Source organism: Aquarana catesbeiana, linkage group LG08 (assembly GCF_042186555.1).
Source record: "Aquarana catesbeiana isolate 2022-GZ linkage group LG08, ASM4218655v1, whole genome shotgun sequence".
Taxonomy (NCBI): Eukaryota; Metazoa; Chordata; class Amphibia; order Anura; family Ranidae; genus Aquarana; species Aquarana catesbeiana.
Genome location: NC_133331.1, coordinates 66,519,899 through 66,542,627, shown reverse-complemented (window position 1 = coordinate 66,542,627; position 22,729 = coordinate 66,519,899).

Below are 22,729 nucleotides of genomic sequence, written 5' to 3'. Positions count from 1 at the left end.
CCTGTCCAATACAGTCCCAACAGTGAAGCATAGTGGTGGCAGCATCATGCTGTGGGGGTGTTTTTCAGCTGCAGTGACAGGACGACTGGTTGCAATCGAGGGAAAGATGAATGCGGCCAAGTACAGGGACATCCTGGATGAAAACCTTCTCCAGAGTGCTTAGGACCTCAGACTGGGCTGAAGGTTTACCTTCCAACAAGACAATGACCCTAAGCACACAGCTAAAATAACGAAGGAGTGGCTTCACAACAACTCCGTGACTGTTCTTGAAAGGCCCAGCCAGAGCCCTGACTTAAACCCAATTGAGCATCTCTGGAGAGACCTAAAAATGGCTGTCCACCAACGTTTACCATCCAACCTGACAGAACTGGAGAGGATCTGCAAGGAGGAATGGCAGAGGATCCCCAAATCCAGGTGTGAAAAACTTGTTGCATCTTTCCCCAAAAGACTCATGGCTGTATTAGATCAAAAGGGTGCTTCTACTAAATACTGAGCCAAGGGTCTGAATACTTAGAACCATGTGATATTTCAGTTTTTCTTTTTTAATGAATCTGCAAAAATGACAAAAATTCTGTGTTTTTCTGTCAATATGGGGTGCTGTGTGTACATTAATGAGGAGAAAAATGAACTTAAATGACTTTAGCAAATGACTGCAATGTAACAAAGAGTGGAAAATGTAAGGGGGCCTGAATACTTTCTGTCTCCACTGTATATATATATATATATATATATATATATATATATATATATATATTACCCCCCTGGGTTTAGTGGGAGCAAAGAGGTACCTCCAGAGGCAAGGGGCAAGCTTACATTCACCCCAGGGCTGAGTCCATGGCTATAATGGGAACAGAATTTGGGATCCAGTCACTTTATATATTTTCAATGCTTTAATAAGGAACTTGAAAGAAGTAGTAGGAGAGAGGGTTAGGGGAGGTTTCAGATACCATTTGCAGATCACTTACAGACTCCTTAAATCCAAAGGTAAAACAGCTTTCTCTTTAGCAGACTTTGACTACACGGATAGGCCTCTCACACAGACCTAGCAGTCAGTAGCACTCTTGGATAAGTCTCTTTCACAGACTAAGCAGGCAGGAGCTAGTTACTAAGTTTAGTTTGTAGAATAGGATTCAGCTTCACAGTGTCAGCACCTTTAAGCCATGGGTGCTCAACCTGTGGCCCTCCAGCTGTTGCAGAACTACAAGTCCCCATGAGGCATTGCAAGGCTGACAGTTACAAGCATGACTCCCAAAGGCAGAGGCATGATGGGACTTGTAGTTTGGCAACAGCTGGAGGGCCACAGGTTGAGCACCCATGCTTTAAGCCATCCGGCAACTATACAAGAGCAGTTTAGATATAGGTGCGTCCTCCAAACGAGTCACCAGGCCCCTCCTGAGAATCCAGCCTTCATCCTGGCTCTCTCCAGCAAGGGTCCTCCCCTGGATCTCCTCAGCTTGGCTTGGCTTCTTGAACACAGGCAAGACAGCCTAAGGACCACCTCAGGATTAGTAGGCCCCAGACAGGCTTCTGGGCCTACTTGCAGAACTTGCAGCAGCACATCCTCGGGCCAGGAGAGCCCCGAGGTAATGAATGAATGCAAGAGCACATGGCTCAGCCCAATAAATACCCCCTTCCCAGAATGCACAGCGCCCAGGAACCTCCTACTAGACTGTTCTGGAGAAAGAATATGCATTACATAGCTCAACCTAGTTATAATTCTCTTACTGGCCTGTGGTAACAGTGCCACCTACTGGCAACAGTGAGAAATGCACAACTCAGTTAAGTTTAAAACAGAACCAAATAAACTATACAATCAATCTGAGCTCAGCTCAGCCAAAATCTAGATTTACACTATAGCCCCATTTTTAGCAACAGGGGAACATATATATATATATATATATATATATATATATATATATATATATATATATATATATATATATACACACTATATTACCAAAAATATTGCGATGCCTGCCTTTACATGCACATGAACTTTAATGGCATCCCAGTTCTAGTCCGTAGGGTTCAACACTGAGTTGGCCCACCCTTTGCAGCTATAACGGCTTCAACTCTTCTGGGAAGGCTGTCCACAAAGTTTAAGAGTGTGTCTATGGGAATGTTTGACCATTCTTCCAGAAGCGCATTTATGAGGTCAGGTACTGATGTGGATGAGAAGGCCTGATTCGCAGTCTCCACCGTAGTTCATCCCAAAACTGTTCTATTGGGTTGAGGTCAGGACTCTGTGCAGGCCACTCAAGTTCCTCCACCCCAAACTCTCTCATTCATGTCCTTATAGACCTTGATTTGTGCACTGGGTAAAATCATTTGGTGGAGGGGAGATTATGGTCTGGGGTTGATTTTCAGGGGTGGGGCTTGGCCCCTTAGTTCCAGTGAAGGGAACTCTTAAGGCATCAGCACACCAATACATTTTGGACAATTTCATGATCCCAACTTTGTGGGAACGGTTTGGGGATGGTCCTTTCCTGCCCCAATATGACTGCAGACCAGTGCACAAAGCAAAGTCCATAAAGGCATGGATGAGCAAGCATGGGGTGGAGGAACTTGACTGGCCTGCACAGAGTCCTGACCTCAACATGCTAGAACACCTTGTGGACAGGCTTCCCAGAAGAGATGAAGCTGTTAGAACTGCAAAGGGTGGTCCAACTCAATATTGAACCCTGCAGACTAAGATTGGGATGCCATTAAAGGTCATTTGCATGTAAAGGCAGGTGTCCCAATACTTTAAACAAGAGTGTGTATATATATATATATACACTCTTATAAATATTATATATATATATATATATATATATATATATATATATATATATATATATATATATATATATAAAATATATATATATATATATATATATATATATTTTTTTTTTTTTGCTTTATATTTGTATATATGTTTTGAATAAAATAATTGATTTTGTTTTTTATTTTCAAATTTTGTATGTTTGGCATATTATTGTGTCGCATCATCAAGGCTACAGGTCACTCTTTGATTTACTAACAAATGGTGAAGAGCGTTGAAGTTGATTTCGGTTTTGTGGTTTAAAATGTATTTCCTGTTATTAAATGTCTATTAAGTGGGTATGTAAACAGTTTATTATGTTGGATTGATGGGTGATCAAGGCACTGCATCCCATGTTAATGCAAATCCGAAAATAATCATACAGATGAAAATTTATAGGTGCCAAAAGACACCATTAATTAAAATCATTCATTTTATTCAATATTCAATATGTAATGAAAAATGCGTATTTTATATACATAGGTACATGGATATGTAAATAGTTGGATAAAGGAAAATCCACCAAAAATGACTAAGTAGTTGCCCTGTGTGGGTCCTGTCATGGCTTCTGTGATATATAGATCCTTTGTAGTCACTTCATTTGCTTTTTTTAGCCTCAAATTTCCAGGTTTGAGAACTGAAAGGCAACAGACTGCTTAATTCTCCCTGTCTCCCACTCCTATCTCAAATTATTGCAAAAAACACCCGTGTAACAAAAAAGTTAGAAAATATGCTTATCTTACTGCTGGCTTCCACTCTGGAGAAGGTGAGATCATGAGGAATGCTGAGTATCTTAAATCTGAGGGCAATTCAGTGCATCTTCTCACATGCTTTGGGATCCTCATAGTTTATAGTGTCTCCATGGAAGGATAGTGATGTCACAGTTGTCTAAGTGCCATGTACAGAAGTTGGATGCAAGATAAGTATATTTTGCAACTGCTTTTTATTGTTTAACCACTTCAATACTGGACACTTTCACCCCCTTCCTTCCCAGACCATTTTTCATCATTCCGTGCTCTCGCACTTTGAATGACAAATGCGCGATCATGCTACACTGTACCCAAGTGAAATTTTTAGCATTTTGTTCACACAAATAGAGATTTCTTTTGGTGGTATTTATTCACCAATTGGTTTGTTATTTTTTGCGATATAAGCAAAAAATACTGATTGGCCCTGTGCTGATCACATGCACCCTCCCAAGAAAAAAACAAAAACTCTCTAGCAATACACACCAAATTGAGCATATGCAGCTCGTCCCCTGGCTCTGTTAATATCATGTTATTTTTTGGAGACAGTGGAAGAAGAGTAGAATCAGAGAGACAGGATCAAACAGCCTTTATACACAATGCAAAGGATTAACCCCTTAGGTTCCATAGTGAGTATAACAGGCTGCATATACAGACTGATTTTACTGTTGTGAGTTTAGTAACACTTTAAAGAGGTTGTAAACTCAGAAAAAAAACAAACTGTAAGACAAAGACATAATGAGCTAGTATGCATTGCATACTAGCTCATTATGAAATACTTACCATAGAATGAAGCTTTCCAGCGGCGCCCACACACCGCTGAGACGGCTGACATCTTTCCCGGAGTTACTTCGGGGTTCGCAGGCTCCGGCGCTGCAAGTGGCCGGAGCCGAGATGACGTCACGTCACTGCCGTTTACGGCACAGGGCTCGGAAGGTATGACACCCATGGCCATTCCTTCAGAGCGCATGCGCTAGTGATGTCACTGGCTGCATGTAATGTAAATATCTCCTAAATGTTGCACGTTTAAGAGATATTTACACTACCTATAGGGAAGCCTTATTATTGGCTTACCTATAGGTAAATGTCAGCAGAGGAAGTTTACTTCCTCTTTAACTGGGTGAAAGCTTTCAAAAACACTCAGTTTTCCTTGTTAAGCATTATATAAACAAGTAACAAAATCAAACTACACAAGATGATTGATCAATAACTAATTGATCAAACAACAAAGAAGACCTGTTGTATATAAAGAGAGAGAGAAACAAATCAATTGAGGCAAGAAAGGTATTTACAAATGAGTCTATGTAATAACTTTAAGGTGTGAAATAAGCTGTTTTGGATGTGAAAATAAACGATTGCTTGGAAAATTGGACAGCAGGAAAAGACCAAGTAGTCCATCGCGTCTGCCTTTTTTTCTTTTCTTTTTTTTTTTCAATTTATACTTTTTTGTTGTTGTTTTTGTGTGATTTATGTTTTTCCCAAGCATGTTTGAATCCACTTACTGTTGACTGACTCACTACTCTGCTGAAAGTCTATTCCAAGCATCAACTACTCTTTTGGTAAAATAATACTTTCTAAGGTTAGTTTTGAACTTTCCTCCTGCTAGTTTGAGGTCATGTTGTTGATCTTGGCTTCATATTAAAAACACTGCCCTTCATGTCATATTAGAAATCACACTTTTCATTCAATCAAGTCTCCCCTTTCCCTTCTTTCCTCCAGACTGTACATATTCAATTCCTCAAATCTTTCCTGATATGTTTTTTTCATTTTTTACACACGTTAAAATATGCATTTTTGGCTTGAAGAATACTTATAACCTCCTAAACATTACATATTTTCTGAAAGCAAGGAAGCTGTAGAATAAAAAAGTGGTAGTTGCATACTTTTATGTTTTGTGATATTTGCACAACTTTTTATTAAACTTCTATTTGCAGTAAAATACATTAACATTTTAGTGCCCACAAAAACATAATAATCCCTATTTTATTTTGTTATAAAGTATAGAATGCTGTGTCAAGTATATTGATGTCATATTTGCGAGGTCTCAAAAATGCACACAACTGTAAAAAGGCAACAAATTATGATACTCAAAATTTTACATAGGTGACACTTTGAAAACCTCTACACAGCTGATTGAATTTGGGCTAACTGTAAATGATAGCCACAGAATTATTATTTTTACTTTGGCGTGTGTGGCAATGCCTAATATATGCTGCACAATCAGTGTTTATGTACATAAATGTGTCCAAGGTGTACATTATATGTGTAAGAGTATTTGAATATATTTTTAGCACTCTCCTAGTTAGGTGCTATGTTGTCAGGTGAGTTTAGTTCTTTTTGTGCTTCTCTGTAATCAGTGGAAAAGTTGCTGATTACTCTGGATTGATTAGGGTCCCATAGGCTGCAGGCTTGATTGCTTCTCCCTGCTTTCTGGAAATTTCCAGAACATAGGAGTGGAGTAAGTCAAAGCAGCAGCTTGAATATTTATGGGGTCTCAGCCAATCCCTTAGCAGTCTATGTCCTTGTCCATCCCAGGCAATCCAGCACCTATTTTACGAGCTCAGCAAATCCTTGGCTAACTTAAGGCTTCAAGAGAGAGACTTCAACTAAGAAAGGGGGATTTCACCTGTGATCCAGGCTGGAAAGTCCACTAAGCAACTGTCTGCCAATCTCTAGGGGCGGTATCTAAGTACCCAAGGACAGACCTGAGAGAAATATCTGGGTGAATGCTGCTGTTGTTAACCCCCTGTTACACTAAGACTGAGTCTCGCCTGGCCTGGAACATTGCTTATGGTGTCCCAGTACTGTCCATTGCCAGAGCTGTTGCTAAAGGTCTTTTCTAAGGCGGTAGCTGTAGTACAAAGGCCATCCTCGTATTAATGCTAAACATTCTGGAGTATCCCACAGCTCCTTATGCCCTATCCAAGTTATACCGCAATAGACTTGAAAAAGGCAACCCCTAGACTACTCATTGAACCAGCAGTGAGGATCCAGTGGTGTGCCTCACTGCCATTGACATTGGTGGGAAAGAGAACCTGGGAAAAGAGCGGCTTCAGTTATAGGGTCTGTGCTACATATATAAATATGTGTGTGCATGGGTAAGGGGGTCCCTGTAAGGTTTTTTTTTTGCTTCTTTAATGTATTTTACTAGGTTTATTATTTTTTATACACATTTTGTATGTGTTTTACTTGATGGTATGGCTATCATAAGGGGATAGCATTGTGCAGGTGACAAATCCTCTTTATAGAAGCATGGGTATCCTCCCACACTTTCCCCTAACAGATTGAGTACAAAGAGATGAAGTGGTCAGGTGGCTGCCACCTCAAGAATTGACTGGGTGGTTTTACAGCCACTCTGACAACTTCTACCTTTAAATCCTGAGCCTGCTGATAAATCCTTAGGCATGTGGTGCATGTCATTGGAAGGATAAGGGTTACTAAATATTTAAAAAAAAAGTATATGTCACTGCTGTTAATTAAATGCAGGATGAGGACAAGTGAGATGCAGGTGCCCGGGGTGCAGTTCAGAAGCCGACAACCCCACTGGATGATCTCCCTGCAAGTGAGGCGGAGCCACCTACAGTATGAGGGAAGGTACTAGAGTCAACTGGGTTCTTCAGCTTCATACAACAAAAGTAAGATATGTGGAAGATGGTGGAGCTTTTAAGGAGGGGGAGAAGATGGAGTGGAGGGGGAGGTTGCATTCAGAGGTAATAGCTGAAGATGGGTGAAATTGAGATGTGGATGGGGGATGCAGAAGTAAGCATCTGTGGAAGAAGGTTGAACTCTGCACTCTGTGTGTAGCGCCCCCCCTAAAATCTGCACTCTGTATGTAGTGCACCCCTGAACTCTGCACTATGTACGTAGTGCACCCCTAAACACTGCACTGTGTGGATTCCCCCACACTCTGTACGTAATGCACTCCTGGTATTTATTGCTACTCTAGGACCTTCCCAATGTTAGTGAAATTAGACCACACCCAATATTTGATGCAATTTGGAGTGTGTGTGTGTGTGTGTGTTTGGGGGGGGGGTGGTCAGAGTTGGATTTCTGCACCTATTTTCTGAGAGAAAAAGCCCTATGGAGCCCCACCATAGCCACCCTTTCGTGTGCACTCTCAGGATAGGATTACAGAGCCTTTAGTTCCACTTTAAGACCCCTTAAAGACCTTATTTATCTATAGGCCCCATGCAAAAATTCCCTTTTTACAGGTCTTTTTTTAAATCTTTTACTATATGTCAGCATATTATACTGCCTGGTTTCAATGATGCTATTTAGATTTAGACCAAAAAAATTTACTTTCTCAGGAACAAAATGCAGCCTAAGCTATTTTTCAACAAACTTTTGTACTGCGGACATTCAATAAACCAATGATTTCCTTAAAGGATTAGTTCAATTGTATTTTAGATGTGAAGACTCTGGAGAGTTAAACAGTTTCTTCTTTATCTTGGGGACTCTATTAGTGAAATCCCTGCATTCTGGAGTTCCTGGCTCTGCACACCTGCTGTGCTTATAATGAAAGTCTCCCATCATCCCTCCTGGGTTATTTTATTCTATATTATCAAGAATTTAACAATACAACTAAAAAGACCCCAAAATATGTTCAAAATGTTGGGGAAGTGCCTGTGTTTTCTTTAATAATAGTCTTGATTCAGTTCTGTAACCTCCAGATCCAAAAATGACAGCAGTAATCAAATTGGCTGTTATAGAAGACAGTTTATTTTCCTAAGTTTTAGAGTCTTGATGCAGGAAGCCAGGTCCACCATAACAATATAGATGTACCATCAACAACAGATCCTTTGACTTCACTAAAGATGAAAAATTGCAATTTTGCCCTGAAAATGGTTTAGTGAAGAAGTTTTTGAGATTCACTTTACTTGGGGCATTATTAGTTGTCCAACTAAAATACTTGTTCCTGACCATAATCTTATAAACAACCTTAAAAACATGGGTGACATTTAGTGTTCCCTGGGTTGTTAGCCCAACCAGCAATGCCATAACAATCCTAAAATGGGATACATAATAGAGGAGTAAAGGTCCAGACCAGGTGCCCATCAAGACAAAAGGAGCCAAAATAGTGTGTAATAGGAGTTGATATTCCAGGAGGTGTCTGTAACATGGAACATGATTTGGCATTGCTAGACGGCTGGTCACAGCAGAATACACTGCAATCCATTGCTTCCTAATGTAGCAAGAAAAATAATCCTTTGATAGTATATAATGTTGGGGGTGAAGTGTTGGCCAGAACAACAGAGAAAAAGATTTTGGGGTGCTTATTTCAGATGATTGCCCAATGAGCAAAGAGTGTGGCCAGGAAGTATGGAAAGCAAATGGAATTCTAAGATGTATCATTAGAGAAATCACTAGCAGGAGGAAGGAGGTCCTGATTCCTCTATATAGATATTTAGTTATCACCAGAGGGATCTCCAGCAGGAGGAAGGAGGTCCTGATTCTTTAGTATAGATATTTAGTTATCACTTGAGGGGTCACCAGCAGGAGGAAGGTGGTCCTGATTCCTATGTATAGATCCTAAATTATCACTGGAGGGATCACCAGCAGGAGGAAGGAGGTCCTGATTTCTCTATATAGATCTTTAGTTATCGCTAGAGGGATCCCCAGTAGGAGCAAGAAGGTCCTGATTCCTCTATATAGATCTTTAATTATCACTAGAGGGATCACCAGCAGAAGAAAGGAGGTCCTGATTTCTATATATACTGTATATACATTGTATTCAGTTTAGCTAGATCCGTTCCTGTTATCTTCCAACTGACAGGCAGGCTTGTCTTGTTACAGTATTTACAGCTACCTGAAGAAAATTGCTGGTGTTCTTTTGATCCTATTAGTACCACAGTCAGGCAGCTAGACTATTTACAGTTAGTGTAGTGCGTCCTCCTCACAATGTTCAGTTAAAGCTACAACTTAGTTTAGTGTGACCTCTGCACAGTGTTCAGCTAAAACTACAAGTTAGTGTAGTGCACAGTGTTCAGCTAAAGCTACAAGTTAGGGTAGTGCATCCTCCTCACAGTGTTCAGTTAAAGCTACAAGTTAGTTTAGTGTGACCTCTGCACAGTGTTCAGCTAAAGCTACAAGTTAGGGTAGTGCGTCCTCCTCACAGTGTTCAGCTAAAACTACAAGTTAGTGTAATGAGACCTCTGCACAGTGTTCAGCTAAAGCTACAAGTTAGGGTAGTGCGTTCTCCTCACAGTGTTCAGCTAAAACTACAAGTTAGTGTAGTGAGACCTCTGCACAGTGTTCAGCTAAAGCTACAAGTTAGTGTAGTGAGACCTCTGCACAGTGTTCAGCTAAAGCTACAAGTTAGTGTAGTGCGTCCTCCTCACAGTTTTCAGCTAAAACTACAAGTTAGTGTAGTGAGACCTCTGCACAGTGTTCAGCTAAAGCTACAAGTTAGTGTAGTGCGTCCTGCTCACAGTGTTCAGCTAAAACTACAAGTTAGTGTAGTGCAACCTCTGCACAGTGTTCAGCTAAAGCTACAAGTTAGTGTAGTGAGACCTCTGCACAGTGTTCAGCTAAAGCTACAAGTTAGTCTAGTGAGACCTCTGCACAGTGTTCAGCTAAAGCTACAAGTTAGTGTAGTGCGTCCTGCTCACAGTGTTCAGCTAAAACTACAAGTTAGTGTAGTGCGTCCTCTGCACAGTGTTCAGCTAAAGCTACAAGTTAGTGTAGCGAGACCTCTGCACAATGTTCAGCTAAAGCTACAAGTTAGTGTAGTGAGACATCTGCACAGTGTTCAGCTAAAGCTACAAGTTAGTGTAGTGCGTCCTGCTCACAGTGTTCAGCTAAAACTACAAGTTAGTGTAGTGCGACCTCTGCACAGTGTTCAGCTAAAGCTACAGGTTAGTGTAGTGCGTCCTCCTCACAGTGTTCAGTTAAAGCTACAAGTTAGTGTAGTGCGACCTCTGCACAGTGTTCAGCTAAAGCTACAAGTTAGTGTAGTGCATCCTCCTCACAGTGTTCAGCTAAAGCTACAAGTTAGTTTAGTGTGACCTCTGCACAGTGTTCAGCTAAAGCTACAAGTTAGGGTAGTGTGTCCTCCTCACAGTGTTCAGCTAAAACTACAAGTTAGTGTAGTGCGACCTCTGCACAGTGTTCAGCTAAAGCTACAAGTTAGTGTAGTGCGTCCTCCTCACAGTGTTCAGCTAAAACTACAAGTTAGTGTAGTGAGACCTCTGCACAGTGTTCAGCTAAAGCTACAAGTTAGTGTAGTGCATCCTGCTCACAGTGTTCTGCTAAAACTACAAGTTAGTGTAGTGAGACCTCTGCACAGTGTTCAGCTAAAGCTACAGGTTAGTGTAGTGCGCCCTGCTCACAGTTTTTAGCTAAAACTACAAGTTAGTGTAGTGAGACCTCTGCACAGTGTTCAGCTAAAACTACAAGTTATTTTTTTGCGAGCTCTGCACAGTGTTCAGCTTAAGCTACCTGTAGAAGGTTGGTGGTGTTTTCCTGATCCTATCACTACCGCAGGCAGCTAAATAAGCTACAAGTTAGTGTAGTGCGAGCTCTGCACAGTGTTCACCTAAAGCTACCTGTAGAAGGTTGGTGGTGTTTTCCTGATCCTATCACTACCGCAGGCAGCTAAATAAGCTACAAGTTATTTTTTTGCGAGCTCTGCACAGTGTTCAGCTTAAGCTACCTGTAGAAGGTTGGTGGTGTTTTCCTGATCCTATCACTACCGCAGGCAGCTAAATAAGCTACAAGTTAGTGTAGTGCGAGCTCTGCACAGTGTTCACCTAAAGCTACCTGTAGAAGGTTGGTGGTGTTTTCCTGATCCTATCACTACCGCAGGCAGCTAAATAAGCTACAAGTTATTTTTTGACGAGCTCTGCACAGTGTTCACCTAAAGCTACCTGTAGAAGGTTGGTGGTGTTTTCCTGATCCTATCACTACTGCCGGCAGCTAAATAAGCTACAAGTTAGTTTTTTGCGAGCTCTGCACAGTGTTCACCTAAAGCTACCTGTAGAAGGTTGGTGGTGTTTTCCTGATCCTATCACTACCGCAGGCAGCTAAATAAGCTACAAGTTATTTTTTGACGAGCTCTGCACAGTGTTCACCTAAAGCTACCTGTAGAAGGTTGGTGGTGTTTTCCTGATCCTATCACTACTGCCGGCAGCTAAATAAGCTACAAGTTAGTTTTTTGCGAGCTCTGCACAGTGTTCAGCTAAAGCTACCTGTAGAAGGTTGGTGGTGTTCTCATACTACAGGCAGGCAGTTGATTTTGCTAGCTGCAGTATCAGTACATATATATATATATATATATATATATATATATCCCAACTTAGTGCAGCTACAGGCCATTAGTATGTCTGGAAGGCCAACAAGGAGAGGCAGACAGTCACAAGCCAATAAAAGAGGGCAAGCAGGCTCTGTGTCTAGAGGCAACAGTGCTGGTCGTGGAGACGGTGCATCCTCATCAGCACGTGGCCGGGGGACACGCTTGGCCTTTTTTTCGGCAGCTGGCCGTGTTGAGCCGCAACATGCGGAAGACTTGGTCGAGTGGATGACCAAGCTGTCCTCATCCTCCTCATCCTCTCTCACCCATGCTCAGGGTACTTTGGCAAAGCAGCGGCCTCTTTCCTTGGCTCAATGTCATCAGTGACTCCTTCCCTGGCCCCACCATGTCCTCCTGAGGAGTCCCTCGAACTGTTTGACCACAGTGTTGGGTACATGCTCCAGGAGGATGCCCAGCGTTTGGAAGGCTCTGATGATGATACTGAGCTAGATGAAGGCAGTAACATGAGCACGGACAGAGGAGGTGCCCAAGAAGGACAGCAATCTGGCAGTCATCCTCCCCCTGCTGCAGCATACTGCCAGGTTTGCTCCAGTGATGAGGAGGGAGGGGATGATGAGGTCACTGACTCAACGTGGGTGCCTGATAGGAGAGAGGAGGAGGAGGAGGCAGCAGGGGCCAGCCTAAGGGCAGCACACTGACTGCACCACACCCCAAAGCTCCGCATGTGCAGGGCACTGCAGTCTCTGCGGGTTATTCAAAAAGTTCTTTGGTGTGGGCCTTTTTTGAGACGAGTGCATCAGATCGCACCGCTGCTATTTGCAACATATGTCTCAAGCGTATCTCGCGTGGCCAAAACATCTCCCGCTTGGGCACCACATGCTTGACCAGACATATGTTGACCTGCCATGCATTTCGTTGGCAAGCATATTTAAAAGACCCACACTAAAGAACAAAGAGGACCTCTCCTTGCTCCTCATCAGCTGAGATCTCCAACCCCACTATACCTTCAGTCCTCTCTGAGACCTGCACTGAGAGGAATGAAGGTGTAGAATTAGGTGTGTCACAGCCAAGTACTTGTGGGCAATCTGCTTTCGGTACACTGACGTCAGATTGTACCAGGCAAATTTCCCTGCCCCAGCTGCTGCACCGCCAAAAGAAGTTCGCTCCCAGCCATCCACATGCCCAGCGGTTGAATGCTAGCTTGGCAAAATTGCTAGCACTTCTGCCTTTTCAGTTGGTAGACTCTGTCCCCTTCCGTGAGTTTGTGGAATGTGCGGTTCCTCAGTGGCAGGTACCCAAACGCCACTTTTTCTCACGGAAGGCGATTCCGGCTCTCTACCGGCATGTGGAAGGCAATGTCTTGGCCTTGCTGGACAGGGCGGTCAGCGGTAAGGTGCATATTACCACTGACTTATGGTCCAGCAGGCATGGACAGGGACATTACCTAAGTTTCACCGCGCATTGGGTGACTGCTGGCAGCTGGGAAGGATGCAGGACAAGGTGCAGTAGTGTTGGAGGTTGTTCCGCCACCACGCCTCCAAAATGCCACTACTAATGATTGTGACACACCTCTCTCCTCCACCCCCTCCTCTTCTTCTTCCTCCATGGCCTCTTCCTGTGCTTTGTCCTCGGAACCAGCGGTGCTCACTAGCCGTTCAAGGGGCTACGCAAGTATGCAGGCTAAAAGATGCCATGCGGTGCTTGAGCTGGTGTGCTTGGGAGACAGGAGCCACACTGGGGCAGAGGTTCTGTCAGCTCTGCAGGGGCAGGTTCAGAGGTGGTTGACGCCACGCCAACTTAAGGCAGGAATGGTGGTTTGCAACAATGGCACCAACCTCCTCTCTGCCCTCCGACAGGGACAAATGACCCATGTGCCCTGTTTGGCTCACGTCCTTAACTTGGTGGTGCAGCGGTTCTTGGGCAGGTACCCGGGCTTACAGGATGTCCTGAGGCAGGCCAGGAAAGTCTGTGTGCATTTTCGCTGGTCATATAATGCCAGTGCTCGGCTGGCAGACCTCCAAAAGGAGTTTAACCTGCCCAAGAACCGCCTAATCTGTGACATGCCCACCAGGTGGAACTCAATGAGTACCTATGTGACTATGGCACCAGGACAGGGTCAGGGGAGCTTGTTTTTTTTTCCCCACGCTAGTGGGACATGATCAGGGATGCATGCACTGTCCTGTCACCATTTGAGGAGGCCACGAGGATGGTGAGCAGTGTTAGTGCATGCATCAGTGATACTGTCCCCCTTGTCCACCTGTTGGAGCACACGCTGCATGGAATAATGGACAGGGCACTTGAGGCAGAACAGAGGCAGGAAGAGGAGGACTTCCTTAGCTCTCAAGGCCCCCTTTATCCAGACAGTGTTCCTGCGTGCCCACCGATCACACAGGAAGAGGACGAGGAGGAGGAGGATTGTGTCAGTATGGAGGTGGAGCCTGGCACTTAGCATCAGCAGCAGTCTTTAAGGGATCAGTCCCAAGAAACACATGGACTTGTACGTGGCTGGGAGGAGGTGGCTGCAAACCATGTCGTCCTTAGTGACCCAGAGGACTCCGGACCGAATGCCTCAGCAAACCTACGCTGCATGGCCTCCCTGATCCTGCAAAGCCTGCGTAAGGATCCTCGTATTCGTGGTATCAAGGAGAAGGACAAATACTGGCTGGCAACCCTCCTTGATCCACGTTACAAGGGTAAGGTTGCGGACCTTATCTTGCCATCGCAGAGGGAGCAGAGGATGAAACATCTTCGGGAGGCCTTGCAGAAAGGTCTGTGCAATGCGTTCCCAGAGACTGGGAGGTTACAGACTCCTGTTTCTGGACAACGTGTTGCTGAGGCTTCGGTCAGTAAAAGAAGGAGCGGTGGAGAAGGTGGCCGTCTGACCGATGAGTTCAGACAATTTTTTGGTCCACAGCCCCAAGGTTTGATCGGTTCCTGCAACCATCGCCAGCGTCTGTTTTACATGGTGCAGGAATATCTAGGGGCAAGATCTGACTTGGACACCTTTCCCATCGAAAATCCTCTGGGTTACTGGGTCTTGAGGATGGATCACTGGCCAGAGCTTGCACAGTATGCAATTGAGCTACTGGCCTGTCCTGCATCCAGCGTTCTTTTCAGAACGCACATTCAGTGCTGCTGGAGGCTTTGTAACCGATCACAGGGTGCGTCTGTCCACCGACTCCGTCGATCGACTGACCTTCATAAAAATGAATCAGTCTTGGATCACCACCAGCTACCAAGCACCTGCTGCTGATGTAACCGAATAATTTTTTTTGAAATCTCAGATCCCTTCAAAGACTGCCTATGCTGATGCTGAGTGACTATCCTGAGTAATTATCCTCTTCCTCCTCAATGATCCCGCTGATAGCTTGTAAGAACATTTTTGGTTCTGGGTGCCACCACCAGTGCCTAAGGCCCAATTTTTCAGCCCCTGTTTAACAGGGGCGTGTAATTACAATTTTTGATGCAATACTTTGCAGCAGGGCACGTTCCTGTGTTCCAACTAGAGTATCTGTGAGGGGTTGCAGTGTTGTGGCACCAGCACGAGTGCCTAAGGCCCAATTTTTCAGCCCCTGTTTAACAGGGGAGTGTAATTACAATTTTTGATGCAATACTTTGCAGCAGGGCTCGTTTCTGCTTTCCAACTAGAGTATCTGTGAGGGGTTGCAGTGTTGTGGCACCAGCACCAGTGCCTAAGGCCCAATTTTTCAGCCCCTGTTTAACAGGGGAGTGTAATTACAATTTTTGATGCAATACTTTGCAGCAGAGCTCGTTTCTGCGTTTCAACTAGAGTATCTGTGAGGGGTTGCAGTGTTGTGGCACCATCACCAGTGCCTAAGGCCCAATTTTTCAGCCCCTGTTCAACAGGGGCATGTAATTACAATTCTTGATCTAATATTTCACAGCAGAGCCCGTTTCTGCGCCCACCAAGAGGACTTACAGTGTTGTGGCACCAGCACCACCACCATCACCAAAGGCCCAATTTTTCTGCCCCTGTTCAACAGGGGCATGTAATTACAAATCTTGATCTAATATTTCACAGCAGGGCCCTGTGAGGGCTTAAAGTGTTGTGGCCACAACAACACCTCAGGCCCAAATTTCTGCTGAGTATATAGGGCAGGCCCCTACTTTCAAACATCCAACTTACAAACGCCTCCTAATTGGAAATTCTCTCCTGTAAGAGTTAATATGGGAAAAACGTTTCTCCTTTCCACTGATGCTTTATCACCAATCCTTGTTTCACAAAAAAACCCAAATTTTCGAAAAATCGGGACAAAAAATGAGGTGAAATCTTCTGAAGAGGAGCACAGACAGCAAAACAAATGTCACAGGTGATTATAGGTTAAAATAGATTTTTTGGCTGGAGCTAAACACGTTAAAAATGTACCAGTTCAAAATTACAAACAGATTCTACTTAACAAAAAACCTACAGTCCCTGTCTTGTTTACACCGCCTGTATACTGCTGTTCAGAGTATATAGGACCTGGTGGCCCCACGCCTTTCCCTTTTTTAATTTAGGTGCAGGGTTCCCCTTAATATCCATACAAGACCCAAAGGGCCTGGTAATGGACTGGGGGGTACCCATGCTGTTTGTCTCACTGATTTTCATCCATATTGCCAGGACCCGACATTACATTAAAGCCGCAAGCAGTTTTAAATGACTTTTTTTCCTTTAAAAATGACATTTGCAGGGACTGTTCTAAGCACGGGAAACACGCGCCACTTTACAGGCATACTATAGACACCCCCAGGTACAATATTTAAAGGGATATTTCACTTTTTTTTTTTAACTTTAAGCATCATTAAAATCACTGCTCCCAAAAAACGGCTGTTTTTAAAAGTTTTTTTTGCATTGATACATGTCCCCTGGGGCAGGACCCGGGTCCCCAAACCCTTTTAGGACAATACCATGCAAATTAGCCTTTAAAATGAGCACTTTTGATTTCAAACATTCGAGTCCCATAGACGTCAATGGGGTTCTAACGTTCGTGCAAATTTTCGGTCCGTTCGCAGGTTCTGGTGCGAACCGAACCAGGGGGTGTTCGGCTCATCCCTACTCATAGGCCTGCTTGCCTTATGGGAAAAGGAAGCTGCTACAGGTGAAGAACATTAGTTCATTATTACAAGCATTTAACAAATATTTTCTGTGAAGATGGACTCTACACAGGCTAGTTTATTTGCTGAGGAAATTTTCAAATTGACACACCAAGTCCAGGAACTGTCTGTGTGTGTAAATGCACATCCAGCAGTAACGCAGGAGCCAGAGCCTAAAGTTAACCCGCCTGATCGTTTTTCTGGTGACCCCCATATGTTTTCCAACTTTAAAAATAGTTGTGTGCTATACTTTAAGCCACAGTGTTCTGGGTCTGAAGCACAGCAGATCGGCCTGATTATTACAAGGTTGCCGGGGGAACCGCAGTCTTGGGCTTTTAGTCTCCCTGTAGATGACCCAGCCAGAGGGTCAGCTGAAGCATTTTTCAAGGCCTTAGGTTTGCTCTATGCTGATCCTGATCGTGCCTACTCAGCAGAAGCTAACATTAGGTCATTACGTCAGGATAAACACACTGGTGAACAATACTGCTCTGATTTCCGCCGCTGGGCACTCGACTCAGGGTGGAATGACCCTGCTCTAAAAGCATACAGAGAGGTTTGTTTCTTTGCCCCCCAGTACACCACCTACTTCTTCTTCATCAAGCTTTCCTGAGCCCTCTCAACCTCTCCCGGAGGATGAGCCCATGAAAATTGGCGCTACCCATTTAGGTTAGAAGAAGATCTCAAGGACTCTGCTTATACTGTGGCAACCACAGCCACTTTGTCACCAGCTGCCCTAATAAGCCGAGAAACAACAAGAGTCTAGGGCGAGTGGGGTCTGCTTCTATAGACTATACTGTGTCAGTTTCCCTCAGAGATAAACTATTTGTTCCTGCACAACTTAGTTCTGCCAAGTTTTCTCACCATCTCTCAGCTTTCATAGATTCTGGTGCTCTGAGCAATTTCATTGATAGGGACCTAGCACACAATCTACAGCTTCCCTTGACTAAGGTGCACAGACCCTTTTCAGTCTTAGCTGTTGATAACTCTCCCTTGTCCATGGGCCTGGTCACCTTGTACACCACCATTGGGGAATTTCATATGGAGACAATCAGCTTCTACTTGATCTCATATCCTTTTTATCCCCTTATCTTAGGGTATCCCTGGCTTAAACGTCATAATCCGCACATAGATTGGGCTACAGAGGAGGTTAGGTCCTGGTCCCAGACCTGCACCAGTCATGTGCCTTTATTACAGTCCTATTCAGATCCTGATCATGAGAGCTCCTTATTAGTAAAGAACTTTGTCACTATTCCATGGAGAATGCAATTATTCTGGAGGGAGTACAGTCCAGAATCTTATTTTTTTGTGTACATAGAGATGGAAGTTTGTTCTCTTCAAGTTGGGCATCCTATAATCCCTATACCCTATCCAAGTTGTTTATCCCAATAAAACAACAATCCCATAGACTGAGTTCTTGTGTCCTGATGCAAGTTGGACATGCGTGTTACCTGGCTGTGCAGGAATAAAATGCAGCGGCTCCTGCAGGGGTAGCGCTACAAATATAAAATGTTACTGGGTTTGACAGGGAAAGAGACTTAGAAATTAGGATTTAGAGCACAAGCATGAGACGTGAGCTAGGAAAAAATAGACCAACGTACCAAACTTCAACTGATTATTAGAATAAAAAAATGATTTATTAGACATTTCTGAGTCTTTTTATTTTGTATAACCTATTATATTGCCAATCTAATAATGAGAACCTTAATTCTAGATGAAACAATTCCAAGATTAAGAGATTGTCTTTATTAATAACCGCATAAGTGAATTATAATGATATGTCCAGTCCTACTTCTCTGAGCTGTATTAGTCATGGGCTTGGCCAGAATCAGTTCCCATGTAGAGTGGATGCTAAAGACATTTTTGAAACACAGATATGACACACACTCATATGGGGATGTAGATGTGGCTACGTAACATCGCCCAAGGATGAGTGGTTCTTGGTGTGATTTTCTGCACCACTTATAAGGTGGCTCTCTATGAACTCAATGGTTGTCAGTGTCATTAACTACTCAATGTAAAAAGAAAAACAAATCAAGATTCTTTCTTTAAAGCTATCTAGTAAAAGCTTTTCACATTCATTTGACATTCTTTGGAAGACAGCGAGATGCACATTTTTGGCAGAGATGCAACTGGTTCTTCAGTGAAATGAAAGAAGCCATTTAAGTCAAACTGGAACAACCATTACTAAACAAGAACAAGGTAGAGTAAAGTGATATGTTCCAAAGAATTACCAGCATCCCAAAATATCCAAAATATCAAGAAAAAATCCCTCATGGGACTTTAAAGGCAAGAGCATGTCTATATTTATTAAAGGCAAATGCCAATCTTTATTACAAACATTGTAAAAGACCAAAGGTTGATAAAATGAAACATAATTTCACAATGTATAAAGGTACAACATGAATACAGAGCATAATCAGGGATACCCTTCCTGTCTGAGATACACCAGGAATGAACTGCCAACGATCATTTAGCTTGGTCAGTCTGGGTAAAAAAATTCCACTTTTGGCTGAACCCATGGGAGGAACATTAGGCATGCTCTGCCTTTGAACATCGTTGCTGCAGGTACTCGATATGTGCCAGATGGCCCCTGTGTGTGCACAGTGGACTGTGGGTTGTCCCTCTTTGTGGACCACCTGCTGGACCATCTGACATTAGCCAATTTGACCAACTTGTGGTTTTATGTGTATATTTTGCTCATATATGTACAACATCTGATATACCCTTCTTCCGCAAAGGAGTTTTTTCTGAAATTCGTAGGGACTTGCCTGATAATCATACCCAGGCCGACCAAGCTGAATGTTTGTTGGCAATTTTTTCCCGGTATATCTCAGACAGGAAGGGTATCCCTAATTGTGCTCTGTATTCATGTTGTACCTGTATACATTGTGAAACATGGTTTTAATTCTATTGGTCCTTGGTCTTTTACCATGTTTGTAATAAAGAGTGGCGTTTGCCTTTTATGCCTTAACCCATGCTCTTGCCTTTAAAGTTCCATGGGGTTTGTTTTTGATACCATCACTAAAAAAAAGGCAAAGGCCATTGACACCATCTGCCTTCTGTGTCTGTCCAATTGACAATTTAAACCCTCAGCCATTTAACTACAAATATTAACCAAATTCATGGCATCTCCCTAAACTCCCACCTCCCATCATTCACTGACCATCTGCAAACCACACTCCCCAAGCATATTACACCACACCCAGAGTGTTATTTTCATCTTCTTACAATTCTTCAAATATTAACACTTGACTTCATGGCACCATGGGATTTGATATAATAAATGGAAAGTATTTAGAACAAACTTATATCTGCCTTGACTTCTTCTATTGTGACTAGATTAAGGTTACTGAGTTACCTGTAGGGATAAAATGCTGTCCGCTGCAATGTCGCAGTCACGATAAAAATCGCAGATCGCCGCCATTACTAATAAAAAAGACCGAACAATAAAAATGCCATAAATCTATCCCCTATTTTGTAGATGCGATAACTTTTGCGCAAACCAATCAATATACACTTATTGTGATTTTTTTTTCCAAAAATATGTAGAAGAATACATATTGGCCTAAACTGAGGAAGAAATTTGTTTTTTTATATATTGTTTGGAGATATTTATTATAGCAAAAAGTAAAAAATATTGCTTTCCTGGCAGACTCCATGGCAGCCAACGTGTGGGTCTAGTCCTGCCTCTACTACTACCCTATAGGACTCCACTCCCATAAATCTTTGCTCCCAGCCAGCGGTCGTGTTCTTTTTTTGTCCTCCTCCGAAGGACCTAGCTGATGGTCTTCTTACCCGAAGATTTTCCTCCTACGATCAGGACAGGCCAAGCGACCTTGGAGAAGAGGAGTCGCAATACTCCAATAAGCCCTAGCTACTAGCAGGGTATGGAGTGGGCATATGGAAGAGGCGCTAAAGATGCTACAGTCATAGCCACTGGCAGGCAAAGCAGTGCATTGGCCATTCAGCCTAGCTACTAGCAGATGGCCCTATCGCCCTACAAAGTCCGGCTTGTGTGTCTTACCTCGGCCCGGTGACGATTGTTGCAGGAGCGGTGAGTTCGTTCCATTTCTTTATGGCAGCAGTTTTTGTGACAATTTCTCTTTTTGTGTGTCTCTGGCTTTATCTCTATCTTCCTGTGTTCCCCACACGTCTGCCAGATGCAGCGTGGCTGGCAGGCATGGCGGCTGGTTTCCTCTGCATCTAGCCACTGTTCACTTCCTGGTTTTGTTTTCACGGCCGTTCTGCGCATGCTCGAGTCCGATGCGAGAACGAGGCTTGGTTTGCGCGTTGCCGTCAAAATTACAGTGCGCACTAGCTCCGCATCCTTTTTAAACAAGGGAAATAGCCTGCAAGCTTGGGAATGCTTGCAGACTTATAGCAGCGACTTCCCCTAGCCCCTGATCTTTTGTACCAGGTAAGGGGCTTTAAGGGGACAGGTGGTATAGCCTGTATGTGTGCATTTTTTCTTGCTTACTTGGTTGCCTTCTTTCCACCCCTGATGGAGTCCTCCAGGACTATGGACATATCAACGCCTGCCTGTGGCCAGCCCTCTCGCAGTAGGTACATGGTGCACAGGTAGAGGGGTCTTCCCTGGGTGTTATCTGCCGGGGGGTAGGTGGAGCTTCATTACTGTTGTCTCCCTTAAATACAGATGTCCCTTGTTTTCTTTTTTCTGTCAGCCCTTCTAGGTCCAACCAGCAGTGCAGTTCATGCAAAGGAAGTGACTCTTCAAAGTCTCATCGCCGGCATTCCACTTCCAGATCTAGACACCACGGTTCTCCCTCAAGATCGAGACACCATAGCCTGGACCCATCTCGCCCTTCCACGGCTCACTCCAGCCGTACAGCCAAGGGTGTCTGCTGGGAGTGTAGGTCGCATGTACCTGTGGGCAAATCCCTTTGTGACCTCTGTTACACCAAAGTAACAGGCGAAAGAGGTGGTATGGACCAGCAATTACAGTCTCTTGTCGAAAGGGTCGTTAAGGAGAGTTTGAGAGAGATGGAGGCCAGCCAGCCCCACGAACCTCCTACAGAGTCTTCATGTTCACCAGTGAGGGATACTCAGGTACATAATACTTGGGAGTCCTCTTTGCCAAGTCACCCATCTGCTGTCCCCTCAGATAGTGACCCAGAGGGGGAAGACCCCTGCACTGGATTTGACTTCGCCCTGCTGTCTCATTTGGTTAAAGCCATAAAAGAAACTTTAAACTGGGAAGAGCCAGTATCGGCTCCTGCTAAACAAAGGAAGTACTTCAAGCAATTGAAGAAGTAACGTGTCAACTTCACGTTTCTTTCTGAGCTGGGTGAAGTCATCACGGATGAGTGGGGCAAGGTGGAGAAAAAGAACTCCCTGCTCTCAAAGGTACTGGGGCTTTATCCCTTCAAGGAGGAAGAGATTAAGCAATTGGAATCAGCTCCTCTGGTGGATGCAGCCTTGATGAGGTTGGTCAGACATGTGTTCCTTCCTCTGGAAGATACGGTCTCTTTTAGGGATGCCTTGGATAGGCGGATAGACTCTGACCTAAAACGGGTCTATCTTACAGCAGGTATGGCCTGCAAGCCAGCTTTGGCTCTGGCTGCAATGTCAAAAACCATGGAAATTTGGACGGACAATGTGGATGAGACACTTAGAAATGTCTCAGAGGAGGTTGGCATCGGCTTTCTTGGGGGGGGGGGGCCTCGATAGATATCATCCATCTGGTGGCTTGGGTTATGCTTTCAGCAGTCACTGCCAAGCGTGCCCTGTGGCTTCTCCCTTGGCTGGCCGACCCAGCATCTAAACAGGTGTGGTGCCGAATTCCTTTTGATGGGTCCTCTCTTTTTGGCAACAAATTGT